The following is a 14,779-nucleotide window of genomic DNA, read 5'->3' on the forward strand; positions in this document are numbered from 1 at the left end:
CATTGGTGTGGGTCACAGCAGTCTCAGGAAGTTTGTGAAGGTACTGCAAGTCCCATCATCCATGGTACATCCTTCCCTACACCACACCAGGGTGTAAAGTGGGCCACATTGCATCTGTGTTCCAAGTTTGGTCCAGTTGTGTCATTTGTGGGGGTCACAATGGTCTGTGGGAAGTCAATCGGGTGAAGTTACTGCAAATCCCATAATCCTTGGTCTGTCCTACCCCAAACAGCAGCAGTGTGTAAACTGTGTCATATGGGCTATGTGTGCCAAGTTTGGTTCAATTCTGTTATTCCTGGCAGCTGTAGTGGTGTTGGGAAGTGAGTGAAGGTGCTGCAAGTCCCATCATCCTTGGTCTCTCATCCGCCAATCTGCTCCAGGACGTAAAGGGGGTCATGGAGGTTCTGTCTGCCAAGTTTGGTCCAGTTCCATCACTCGTGGGCACGGCAGTGATCTGTGAGAGCTGAAGCGATTGAAAGTACTGCAAATCCCATCATCCGTGGCCCATCATCTCCCAAATGGCACCAGGACATAAAATGGGTCATGGGGGTTATGTGTGGCAAGTTTGGTCCAGATCCGTCATTCCTGGTTGTCTCAGTGGCATGTGATAGTGTCAGCCAATCAGAAAGTTGGCACATACACTGCCCACCGCATACACCGCTGCCCGCCGCATACAAACACTGACTTTTATTATATACTAGCTTGGGGACCCAGCAGTGCCCGGGTTATTAGTAGATGGCATTGAGTTGTTTGGGGATGTGAGGAAATATCACTTCAGTTTGGTCCAGATCCATCATCAGCTGGCTTCAGTGCTGTCTGTATAAGGGTGAACTACAACTCCCAGAGCCAAAGGGCAATCACCCCGAAACCCTGCCTGTATGCTCAGTTGGACAGGATGAGGCCGTGTGGCAAGTTTGGTCCAGATCCAAAGTCGGCTGGGTTCAGTGGGTTCCATTTATACGTAGTCCAAAATTTACAGTGGCCTTGCTCCCAAATAAACAAGTCAAGAAATTAAGTTGCCTGTGTCAAATTTGTACCATATTTTTATCCAACTATGACTAATTCCTATGTACTCTTAAGTAAATTCATTTCAAACACAGATATTTTGTGTGAGGTGCCCTGCACCCATTTAACATCTGTCAGCAACTCTGGCTTTTTGAGGTCAAGGATGGTTTCAGCACAATTGGAAACTCTATCAGCACAACATTGTTCTACACTTCATTATTATTACTATTTAAATTAGACCACTTTGCTTCTCAGTAAGTCTTCCCGTGTTTGTGTTAACCTAGGACTGAATAGCAGTCACAGTGTAAACAAAGCATTACTTAGTTTTATGACACTCACATCATTATTTAAATCTACATTCCCCCATAAATGATTTTTGGAAAGAAGAACGCAGTCTGCAGAATATGTGTATTATTAACAGCATATTTATGAACAGTGAATGCAATAACAACTGTGCTTTGTAATGCAAATTGGTTCCTAAAGCTTTTTCGAATGCTCACTAGATAATCAGAATGCTTCCTCCATAGAAGCAATTTTATGATGATGTTTGGTAAACACACAAACACATCAAGCTCTAAAGAACAAAGCACTGCAATGTTGCTCAGTAATTAGAGATGAACTGCAAAACAGTGTCATCTACATCTGCATATATTTTGATAGTGTTAATTCATCATTTGGACATCAGGCTAGTGTTCGATTTGTCAGCTACAGACAACTGAAACCCCAGACAGTTTTGTAGGGCAAGGTTCTCAAAACCTGGAAAAGATTATTTTCAGCATATGTCTAGGTAGCTTGAGACTTCAGGGATTGACTTCAGTTTCAAGAAGTACTAGTCTTCGCAAGACGACTATATTGCCACAAATTTGCCATGACCCAGTCTTCAGATGGCAGAGAATAGCCTGTAAAAAGATTCATGAAGTACTTTTCACAAAAGTTTCTTGTTCTTCCTCAAACCAGCATGAAGAACAATCAGAAGCACAGAAAGCTGCCTGGAGGAAGAGGGTACTTGAATCTCACTGTGACCAAAAGGCCAGGGAGTCATTCTTCTTAAACAGGGAGCATGAAAAACTCCTTTTATGTTCAAAGAGGTAGTGACGGGAAATAAAAGTTCTTGGATGAAACAAGGGTCAAAAGGTCTATGGAATTTTTAAAAAAATGTTAACAAAACTGTAATAATTGAAACTATAATGTTTCATTTGCAAACCCAGTGTTACATCTTAATCAAATGTGTGATATACAATAGAAGCATTTACCACTTTTCCAGTTTCAAATTTAAAACATTTCAGCATCACATTTTTTCTCAATGCCACCTGTTTTTCACAACAGTATTTCAAATGGGCTAAGCAATTTCATCAAGCACTCTTCAGATCACCTATAGGCTAACCTTTGAGTATCAATGGTGGGGAGGAGCAGATGACCATGGTTTTAATTTCATTACTTGATTATATATTTCCCAAAGCTCAAATTTCCTTCTAAATAGGAGAGAAGGGGGACAAATCTTTAAAAAATTGGACATGGAAGAAAATGAATCTGACCTTACTGTCTAGGGACCTCATCAGATGCAGCGAGAGAAGTGTCTTCTCTCCACTTATCTCTATTGCTGGAATGGAATTCCACAGAGCCCATTGCATGATGCTGGGCAAGTTTCAGCAGGAATCTGTGGGGCTCTCTTCTGGCAGGAGAAAGAAGCAGAGCCCAGCATGCCCCTGCAGGGGTGTTTACTCAACTCCTGATTGAACAATGCAAAGAGGAAGCGGAAAGACTGATCTGAAGGAGGAAACAATGTAGGAAGGCAGATGATGGATCCTGATGGGAGGGAACAGAACCTGATGGTTACCTCAGTTGTCCCACACTTTCCCATGCTTTCTCATGCTATAATAATAATAATAATGACAATAATTGATTTATAACCTGCCCTATCTCCCCAGATAGGTAAAAATGGTAAACATTCAATGCCAAAACAGCAATAACAAATCAAACCCATGGGTAAAAAACAGACTCAATAAAATAGCAACTTAAATACACAGGCATGATACATCACAAACATTTACAACATGACAAGCTCTTTAAAAACTCTTTAAAATTTCACTAAGTTATTAAAGCCAAGATGGTACACAGCTTCCAGTGAGCAAAGATAGGTGTCCAACAAGCAGATAATGCTATGTATAAAGATGTATTAATCTTCCTCCTCTCTGTAAGCTAGGGTACATAGGTGAATTTTAGAAGCTTTTTAAAGGAGAGGAGAGAGGGTGCCATTTTTAGTTCTTTAGGGTGGGAGTTCCAGAAGTGAGAAGTGATCATGGGGAGCGATCACAGAGAAGCCCCTTCTCTTGTTCCCACCAACCACACTTGAGACAGGGGTGGGACCTTGAGCAGGGTCTCCTCCAATATCCCATGCTTTATCCCTGCCCATCTGATGAGGTACTAGGACAGGAGCTTTGTTTGTTTTGTTTGTGTCTCACTCCAAGACAGAAATCTCTTTGACTATAAGCAACACACCAACTGATTATACTACAAACAATTTATTGTAGAATATATAAAAAAGCCAGGATACAGTAAAAAATACAATCCAAAAATTAGGAGGAAATAACGTCTTTAAAGTTTCAGGTTAAATCCATACCATCAAACTGTAGAGATCCATGGATCAAGGCAATCATGAAACAAAGCAAAACAAGACCATTGGTAAAACTTGGATAAAGTAATTCAGGAAACAAATATTAAGTCTCAAATGCCAACTGGAACACCATAAATCCTTGGAAACGGAGTACTGGGAAACATGAATCTCGGGTTAAGGCAAAGAGAAACGAAAGCAACATGAATCAATAAAAGCCTGTTCCAAAATCCCCAACCATGAGAAATACACTTTTTTCCCTTCTGAGGCAGCTGGCTTATTATTCTTTTCAATTGTAAATGAGCAGAACATCTGAGTTTTCCAGAGATTTCCCTATCTTTGCTGTAAAACTGTCTTCAGTTCAAGGTTATCTTCTCTCTGCCAGCTGGACACCCAGCCTCTGAATCGCTGCCAGAGTGTAACTCTGCAGAACTTGGTGAAAGGTCATCTGAACCTGTCTCGTCAATCTCTTTAGTAGTGAAGAAATAATATTTGAAAACACTGGGATAATAATTGAAAAATGTTTTTCTTAATTGTAAAACACACATGAGGGATATACTGTCTAGATGGGAATCTTTGCATCTTGGGACTTACTCTGTGTAAAAGATGCATGTATTTTGTTTTACACAGAAAATGACTTTTCCTCAGGAATACTCTCATGTATCTTTAAGACAAAATAAATCCTGAATGGTGACAAAGAGTTCCTTGCGCCAGGGAGCAAAATGGTAAAATAGTTCATTCTTGCCTACAAGACGAATTATGAAGATTTACATTCCTGTTGTTTATGCCCTCTTCTTCCTTTTTTTTTTTTTTAAATGAAAGCCTTATTATCTTGAACAATCTGCCAGGTTACTGCAATAGACTCTTCTTCATGCAGTTAAAAAAGTTACCAATTGATATCGACCAGGACAAATTTGATAAGAACTTTCCACAATTTTAAAAATTCTTTGTAGACCATATGGAAATTGTGAAAAACCAAATGTTGTACATTCCCTCACACATTTGTGTGTGTGTGTGTGTGTGTGGGGGGGGGGGGGAACAAGTTCTTTTTCTTCTCTTTATGAAGATATGTGTGTATTTTATTATGAGAAAAACAGATGTAAATGCTTATTCCATCTCGTTGAGCCTGGAGCATTTAACGAACTTGTAGGGAGCTTTATCATGGATAAGAGGTGTTGTTTTAAACTTAAGCTTGCATTTCACTGATTTTATACAGTTTATATGCTATGGTTTAAATGTAGTGATTTTAATTGTGTTTACATTTTATTAAATGTTATTGTTAGGTTTTAGCTGATTCTCTTTGCAATCCACATTGAGCTGCACTCCAGGAGACATGCATCCAATAAATGGAAGGGATGGCAAAACAGATTCAAAATGAGTGCATACAAAGCTCAGATACACATTTGCATCTTTCCCAGTATGATGCTATATATGAAGATGTCCATGGGAGAGATGCTGTTATCTCGTTGTTTCTATGATTGCTTTAAACACAAGTAATACAAGAGCAATAACTGACCTGGATGCTTATTTTCACTGCATTTTTCAATTCCTACACTGGGAATTTGGAAATTCAAGAATGTGAGGCTCCAGCCAAGTTTTCTATCTCTTAGATTCTTTTAGCTCAGGGCTGATGGGTGAGGATTCTGTAGTCATCAGCCTGACTCAGATAGTTAATGACTCAATTAAGCTGAGACCCTCATTGACATAGAAATGATCTTTAGACTCTTGAGAGCTCTCCCAGTTCATTTGCTCTCTTCTCTTTTCTATCTTTCAGGAATTGTTTCCATTGTTTGTTCACCTCTCTCAATCTTTTGCATGGCCGTAAAGGAAACAGAACACTATTATAGAATGAATAGAAGCTGTTCACTCCTCATGGTTTCTCTCCTAAGCAGAGGGTATCCCATGGCAAATGGGAACTGTCCGTTTTCTGGAAATCATTCCACTTTCCTGATGCCTCGATCAGAAGTTGATATCACGACATTTCTTTATCAAAAAGGGAAGCTGGAAAAGTATTTGAAACTCTTGAAAAAGTAATAATGCAATATCAGACATTCTGATGAGTATTTAATTATTTTAATAGTTTCTTACTTATCTGCTCATCATGATTTCCAGATAGTGTCTCTTGTAGGCTCCAATGTTCAGGGTGGTGAATCTGCTCCAGGCTTTAATTCGGACTGTAAAGCGGATAGGCAATGGTGGGGGAATGACAATTTTTCCTCAGGCCCCATCAAGCCTTATGTCGCCACAGAGTCACCAGGTGTGTTTGTGTGTGTATGTGTATATATGTGTGTGTGTGTGTGTGTGTGTGTGTGTGTGTGTGCGTATATATATATATATATGAGGGTTGGGTGAATTTTTCGTATGCCCATTAAATTCATATCAAATTAGGATCTAAAGCACATTTGAAGCATGTTTCGATGCACCTGCTCACTGCCATCCTAATAGTAAGAATTTGAATCAAAAGGCACCTTTTTTTCGTCTGTCTCGGATGTCTTCAGATGTAGCTGTGACCAAGCCCCACAGAGAGGTGAAGCCAAACTTGTTGGCATGCCTCTCAGTCAATCAGGGCTGACAGAAGAGGGAGGGAGAAGCGAGGCCATAATTCTTGTAGCCTTTAAAAAATGTTGTTTTAAAAAACTTTGAAAATTCCTAAAATATCAGTGGATGGGTCAAACATTATCAAACTTGATAGGCAAAGAGTGGTAAATATTTTCTGCTATTCTGGCAAATTTCATCCCAATAGCTTTAAAAATGGAGGAGAATGGAGCCTCTGAATTTTCCCCATTTATTTAAGGGGAAGCGAGAAGCCATATGCCTGGACAAAACTACATTTCCCAAAAAGCATTGGGCTGAAGCAGAAGTTTCCCCAATAGTACTATGCCCACTTTAAAACTACAATTCCCAGATATCCCAGGTCCTCTTTCCTCTTAACATTCCTCACCCCCTTTTGTCCTCACTTGGTCATCTTGACCAAACCTTCATATGTGAATTCTTGGAAGGTATGTGACATAGACACTGACAACTGGGAAGCCCTGGCCCTTGAGCGCTCTAATTGGAGGTCAGCTGTGACCAGCAATGCTGCGGAGTTCGAAGAGACACGAATGGAGGGCTTAAGGGAGAAAAGTGCCAAGAGGAAGGCCCGTCAAGCCAACCCTGACCGAGACCACCTTCCACCTGGAAGCCGATGTCCTCACTGTGGGAGAACATGCAAATCAAGAATAGGTCTCTTCAGCCACCTAAGAACCCACCCCCAGGACACCAAAGATGGAAGACAATCCTCCTCGAACTACAAGGGATCACCTAAGTAAGTAAGTAAGTAAGTAAGTAAGAGAAGTTTAAAGAGAGAGAGGGAGATGGAGGGAGAGATGGAGGGAGGGAGGGAGAGGTTTGAGGGTTGGACTCCGATTGTGGCTTGATTCCCCACTCAGCCATAGAAACCCACTTGGGCAAGTCACACACTCTCAGCCCCAGAAAAGCAAATGAAACAGGAAATAGCACTTTCAAACCAGGAACAGATTTCCTTATTCAGAGACTGATGGCCCTCTGTCAGGAGTGATTTGATGGTGTACTATGATTTATGTTCCTGGGTGATAAATGTCATTTCCTAATTTGTTTCTGTCATAGAAACATGGCTAAACTTTATTACACTGCCTGTACTTTGTCTCTGCGCAAGGGACATGGTGCTATGATAACACAATATGGTTTCCTGGGACACTGTGTTCACCAATTGTACTGAGTTTATTTATTCATTTATTTATTTATTTACAACATTTATATCCCGCCCTTCTCACCTGAGGGGACTCAGGGCGGTTTACAAAAATTGGCAAAATTTAATGCCCAAAATACAATCATAAAAACAAAACAATAACAGATCTATTAATAACATGGTTAAAACACATTATACCCTGTTTCCCCGAAAATAAGACATCCCCGAAAAATAAGACCTAGTAGAAGATTTCCTGAATTGCTAAATATAAGGCCTCCCCCGAAAGTAAGACCTAGCAAAGTTTTTGTTTGGAAGCATGCCCAGCGCCTGCCAAACAGAACACCAGAGGATGCAGGATTGGTACCAGTTGTACATGGAAATAATGGTAGTAACAAGAAATTCTTGATAGGATTCACAGTTTGTCTGGTTATGTTGATTTGTGATGACAACTACTGTACAGTATATAATAAATGTTCATTTTTTTGTTCAACAATAAATGTGAATTCTTCTTCATGGAAAAATAAGACATCTCCTAAAAATAAGACCCAATGCATCTTTGGGAGCAAAAATTAATATAAGACACTGTCTTATTTTCGGGGAAATGCGGTAAAACCTTAAAAACGTATATATAATTAATTCCATTCATCCGAGATCCTCATTCTACATCCTTAAATCAGTCCATGTCAACTTTGCCATTTACTCATCAAATGCTTGGGTGCATAACCATGTTTTCACGGCCCTTCTGAATCCCAGCAGGGTAGGAGCCTGTCGGATATCTCCAGGGAGGGCGTTCCACAGCTGGGGAGCCACCACCGAGAAGGCCCTGTCCCTCGTTCCCACCAGCCGTGCCTGTGAGACAGGTGGGACCGGGAGCAGGTCCTCTCCAGATGATCTTAGTGATCTTACTGGTTCATAGGAGGAGATACGTTCAGACAAGTAGATTGGGCCAGAACCGTTTAGGGCTTTATAGGTCAAGACCAGCACTTTGAATTGGGCTCGGTAGCATATCGGCAGCCAGTGGAGCTGGCTTAGCAGGGGGGTTGTGCGCTCCCTGTAAGCTGCCCCAGTTATTAATCTGGCTGCTGCCTGTTGTACTAGTTGGAGCTTCCGGGCCGTCTTCAAAGGCAACCCCACGTAGAGCGCGTTGCAGTAGTCCAAACGAGCTGTAACCAGAGCGTGGACCACCGTTGCCAAGTCAGACCTCCCAAGGAACGGGCGCAGCTGGCGCACAAGTCTTAGTTGTGCGAAGGCTCCCCTGGCCACCGCCGAGACCTGGGGCTCCAGGCTCAGCGATGAGTCTAGGAGAACCCCCAGACTGCAAACCTGTGTCTTCAGGGGGAGTGCGACCCCGTCAAGCACAGGCTGTAACCCTATTCCCTGTTCAGCCCTGCGACTGACCAGGAGGACCTCTGTCTTGTCTGGATTCAATTTCAATTTGTTAGCCCTCATCCAGTCCGACACAGCGGCCAGACAGCGGTTCAGGACCTGAACAGCCTCCTTAGTGACAAGTGGGAAGGAGTGACAGAGCTGGACATCATCTGCGTACAGATGACACCGCACCCCGAAACTCTGGATGATCTCTCCCAACGGCTTCATGTAGATGTTAAACAACATGGGAGACAATACAGAGCCCTGCGGGACCCCACAAGACAAGGGTTGTGGGGCCGAGCAGGTGTCCCCCAATGACACCATCTGGGAACGACCCTCCAGAAAGGACCGGAGCCACTGCAAAGCAGTACCCCCGAGCCCCATCCCGGCAAGGCGCCCCAGAAGGATACCGTGGTCAACGGTATCGAAGGCCACTGAGAGGTCCAGCAGAACCAGCAGGGACACACTCCCTCTGTCCAGTTCCCGGCGTAGATCATCGACTAAGGCGACCAAGGCTGTCTCGGTACCATGCCCCGACCTGAAGCCAGACTGTGCCGGATCCAGATAATCGGTATCTACCAAGAATGCCTGGAGTTGTGCAGCCACCACACGTTCCACGACCTTGCCCAAAAAGGGGAGATTGGAAATAGGCCGATCCAGCAAAAGGAGTGGTATCAGGAAACTACAGGCCAATATCGTGTCTACTCACTATGTTTAAATTACTGACTGGCATCATAGCTGACAGAATTCAAGACTATCTTGTAGAAAATAACATCTTGCCAGATGAACAGAAAGGTAACAGATGGAAAAGCAGGGGCACAAAAGACCAGTTATTAATTGACAAAATGGAGAGATTCTGGAGAACTGTAAAATCCAAAAAACTAATCTTTACATGATGTGGATTGACTACAAAAAGCCTTTGACTCACTTCCACACAGCTGGATCATCAAGTGCCAAGAGGCCATCAGGAATTGTAAAAGCATTGGCACTTTTATTGAAAATATGATGAAGCACTGGAAAACTGAGTTGTTTGTTGGAAATAAAAACTACGGAATTCCAGGGTATCAACAATCTTACAAAAAACAAACTTTGGCTATCAAACGTCTCAGAAATTTCACAAAATTTCACATCTGATGTGCATGGATGACCTGAAGCTGTATGGAAAAAATGAAACTGAAATCTAGTCCCTGACTAACACTAACTAAATTTTAGTGCAGATATCAACATGGAGTTTGATTTGGATAAATGTTCGACAGTGGCATTGAAGAAGGGAAAAAATAATTGAAAGTGAGGGCATAAATATGCCTAATGGCCAAGCAATAAAGTGTCACCAGCCAGAGGCCTATACATATCTGGGCATACTACAGCTAGACAACATCAAACATAAACATGTGAAAACTGTAGTCAGCAAAGAATACACTCAAAGGGTCAGAAAAATTATCCAAAGCAAGCTCAGTGGAGGCAGTACCATCAAGGCAATAAATGCCTGGGCCATACCTGTCATAAAATCTATTGCTGGCATCATAAACTGGACGCAGGCGGAACTGCACAATTTGGACAGAAAAGCAAGAAACCTCATGACCATTCATTATTCACTGCATCCTCGCAGAGATGTTGAACAGCTATATCTGCCTAGAAGGTCTGGTGGCAGAGGACTTTTACAAGTAAAACAAGCAGTCGAAGAAGAAAAACATGCACTGGATGAATATGTAAAGGAAAGTGAAGAACCTGCTTTGATTGAAGTCAATATTCAAAAACTTCTCAAAGCTCAGCAGACAAAGAATCAGTACAAGAAACCTGCACTACAAACCAAAGCTGACAGGTGGCACAACAAATCTTTGCATGGGCAGTTCTTTGACAAAATTGAAGGAAAAGTTGATAAAGAGAAGACCTGGTTATGGATCACCAATTGAACACTGAAGAAAGAGACAGAAGGACTGATTCTTGCAGCAATCAGAACATATGCTATTACGGTCAGGATCAAAAAATCAGTTGATGACCCAAAATGCAGTCTGTGCAAGGAAGCTGATGAAACCATTGATCATATCCCCTGCTACTGCAGGAAAATTGCACAGACGGACTACAAACAGAGGAACAACTAAGTGGCCCAAATGATTCATTGGAAATTATGTCACAAGTACCACCTGCTAGTAGTAAAGAACTGGTGGGATCATAAACCTGCAAAGGGTGCTGTGAGAAAAGATCTCAGCCGGCATTTGAAAACAATAAACATTGACAAAATCACCATCTGGCAATTGCAAAAGGCCACCTTACTTGGATATGTGCACATCATTTGAAAATACATCACACAGTCCTAAACACTTGGGAAGTGTTTGACTTGTGATTTTGTGATACGAAATCCAGCATATACATCTTGTTGGCTGTGTCATACTGTGTTTTAATGTCAGTAAAATAATAATAATTAATCTTTATCTATTATTCCTTTCTCTCTTCAGCAATATTATTTCAGGCTGGAACTATGTACTGCCTTAGGATGGGGCATATGTTTCTGCTTCATGGTTGTAAATCATGCATACCATTCTTATTTCTGAATGTAAGGTATGTAGGATTGAGATACTGCACATTTTCTTGTAGAGATGGCCTGCATGGTATAATGGTTTGAATGTTGAATTTCAGCTCTGGAGACCAAGGTTTAAATCCCTGCTCAGACATGGAAACTCAGTGGGCAGGTCACACTCTCTCAGCCTCAGAGGAAGGCAATGGCAAGCCGCTTCTGATTAAATTGTGCCTAGAAAACCCTGTGATAGGTTCACCTAAGAATTTAAAGAATTTTACCATCCCTAAAAGAACATTTGATAAAGTTTTTCTGTCAGCACTATTCTGCCAATGAAATTAAATGACTTCTTCATCTTGGAAAGAAGTCCCGAGTGGAGTGCTGCAGGGTTCCGTCCTGGGCCCGGTTCTGTTTAACACCTTTATTAATGACTTAGATGAAGGGTTAGAAGGCACGATCATCAAGTTTGCAAATGACACCAAACTGGGAGGGGTAGCCAACACTCCAGAAGACAGGAGCAGAATTCAAAACGATCTTGACAGACTAGAGAGATGGGCCGAAACTAACAAACTGAAGTTCAACAGGGATAAATGCAAGATACTTCATTTCAGCAGAAAAAATGGAATGCAAAGTTACAGAATGGGGGATGCCTGGCTAGACAGCAGTACATGTGAAAAAGATCTTGGAGTCCTTGTGGACAACAAGTTAAACATGAGTCAACAATGTGATGCGGCTGCTAAGAAAGCCAATGGAATTTTGGCCTGCATCAATAGGGGTATAACGTCTAGATCCAGGGAAGTCATGCTCCTCCTCTATTCTGCCTTGGTCAGACCACACCTGGAATATTGTGTCCAATTCTGGGCACCGCAGATGAAGGGAGATGTTGACAATCTGGAATGCGTCCAGGGGAGGACAACTAAAATGATCAAAGGTCTGGAGAACAAGCCCTATGAGGAGAGGCTTAAAGAACTGGGCATGTTTAGCCTGCAGAAGAGAAGGCTGAGAGGAGACATGATATGTGAGGGGAAGTCATACAGAGGAGGGAGTAAGCTTGTTTTCTGCTGCCCTGGAGACTAGGACACGGAACAATGGCTTCAAACTACAGGAAAGGAGATTCCACCTGAACATCAGGAAGAACTTTCTCACTGTGAGAGCTGTTCGGCAGTGGAACTCTCTCCCCCAGACTGTGGTGGAGGCTCCTTCTTTGGAGGCTTTTAAACAGAGGCTGGATGGCCATCTTTCGGGGGTGCTTTGAATGTGATTTCCTGCTTCTTGGCAGGGGGTTGGAGTGGATGGCCCATGAGGTCTCTTCCAACTCTACTATTCTATGAGTCTATGAAATGAAATTAAATGACTGCCTGCCTGCCACTTGATAGTTTTTCTGACATAGTGTTCTGCCGATGAAATGAAATGACTGTCTGCCACACTCACTTCAGCTGGGGTTCCAACTCTGAGAAGCCCAGGAGGGGAAGATAGGCCTTGAGGAACACCAGCTGATCCACCAAGGTAGGGGGCCAGTGTAGCTCGGTGAAGGATGACATATTACTCAGACCCTTCAGGAGAGAAACTATGCTGTGTCTTTAAAAAGACATGGAGTATACACAAACAATAAACAGAGGTGAGGCACCATGGCATTTTTTTTTTGTGGCCCTGGAGTCAAATCAGGGACTGTTACTGCATATTGTGGACAGGCTATATAGACTAGAGGTGTGTGAAATTGCTGAAATTTATAGTGAGGTTAAGGTAAAGAGGGTAAAGATTTCCCCTTACGTTAAGTCCAGTCATGTCCGACTCTGGGGCTTGGTGCTCATCTCCATTTCTAAGCCGAAGATCTGGCATTGTCCATAGACACTTCCAAGGTCATGTGGTCAGCATGACTGCATGGAGCGTAATTACCTTCCTGCTGGAGCAGTACCTATTGATCTATTCACATTTGCATGTTTTCGAACTGCTAGGTTAGCAGAAACTGGAGCTAACAGCTCACTCCGCTCCCTGGATTCGAACCTGCAACCTTTCGGTCTTCAAGTTCAGCAGCTCACCACTTTAACACACTGCACCACCAGGGGCTCCACCTAGTGAGTTTAAACATTGTCTAAATCAAGGCTGCCTTGACACAGAATGGAATTTTGAAATTTTGTGGCAAATTGATAAGATAGAAAATGAAATGATCCAAAACAACTGAAATTGTTGGAGTGGGAGACAATTTTCCAGCAGCAGGGCAGCCAGTGATTGCCTGGCTGCTCTTGATAAAGTACTTCAGACAGAGCTTTCTGCCAATCAAATAAACTATAATTAGGTAGGTTAAACAGAAATGGTCCAAAACTACTCACATTGGTGGAGTGGGTTTTTTCCAGCAGCAAGGCAACTAATGAGTGCCTGCCACACTCACTTCAGCTGGAAGGTCTATCTCTGGAAAGCTCTTCACCTGCTTCTCTAGATTCTGATTTATAGAAACCTCTACTGAACCTACTCTGCATGGCTGGGCATATTCGGGCCCAACCATCTTTGTCAAGCCCCTGCCAAAGAACCCCTCCCCCTGATGTTACCACTGGCCAGCCGTGGGGACACGTGCCTCCCTGCTGGGAGTGCTGCTCGGGGTCCCCGATGTTTGTAAGGTGGTGGTGTCAGATATGCCATCTACACCTTTTCCACCCCTGTACAGGTACAGTGTCCTAACCACTGACACTAGCTCTTATTTCCAGCATACAGCCATCTTGTTGGAGCAGATGGTGCCTTTTATGTGCAAATTGCACAAGACAGCCAACATGTGCGCCCGGCTTCTGAAGAGCAGCTCCAGGCATTTGGTGATTGTGTGAGTCAAGCGCATCAACACTGTCCACACTTGGGGTGTAAGTTTCCCAGACAGGCTGGCAAGGGTACTCCCCCCACCCTTTCAAGTGCTTTTTCAGTCCCAGCACCAGAAAGAGCATGTGACTAAGAAAGGCTGTCAAAGCACTCAGAGTCTCCATGGAAGGGATGGAGCACAGAGACCAGCTGGGGGATGCAGTCCCAGTCATGCTTCGACAGGAAACATCTCCACAGGGCCAAGACTCTTCAATTCCAGGGTGAGGTTGTGAATCACTTTCTGATGCTTCACCAGCCTTTGGAGCACCAGGAAGCTGAAGTTCTATTGGGTGGGGAGGTCCTTCAACAGCTTGAGTTGTGGGACCCCCTTCATGGCCGGCTTCTCCTGCAGCAGTCTTCCAGCCTTGGTGCTGCGGTGGAAGTCGCCAGTGATATTGTGGTACCAGTCAATGAGTTTAGTGATGACCCGGGATACTGCTTGGGAAGATTTCTGTAGATGGCATATTAGTCATCCCTAAGCCTTCACAGATGGTGAGGTGGAGCTAGTGTGCCAGACAGCACATGCCCTGGAAACCAACATCCAGCAATGCCCATACTATATTTGCTATAAAACCACAGGTGAGTTGCCACCTCCCAGACAGCCAGCCCTCCAGCATGTGGTCTATGCCCTGGCTGATTGTGGAAAAAGTGTGGGCCTCATCCATCAGGTCCCAGGGATGCTTTGTTTCCATGATGCCCTCTCTCTCAACAATGCCCAGTAAGGGAGAGG

Source organism: Anolis carolinensis, chromosome 3, assembly GCF_035594765.1.
Source record: "Anolis carolinensis isolate JA03-04 chromosome 3, rAnoCar3.1.pri, whole genome shotgun sequence".
Taxonomy (NCBI): Eukaryota; Metazoa; Chordata; class Lepidosauria; order Squamata; family Dactyloidae; genus Anolis; species Anolis carolinensis.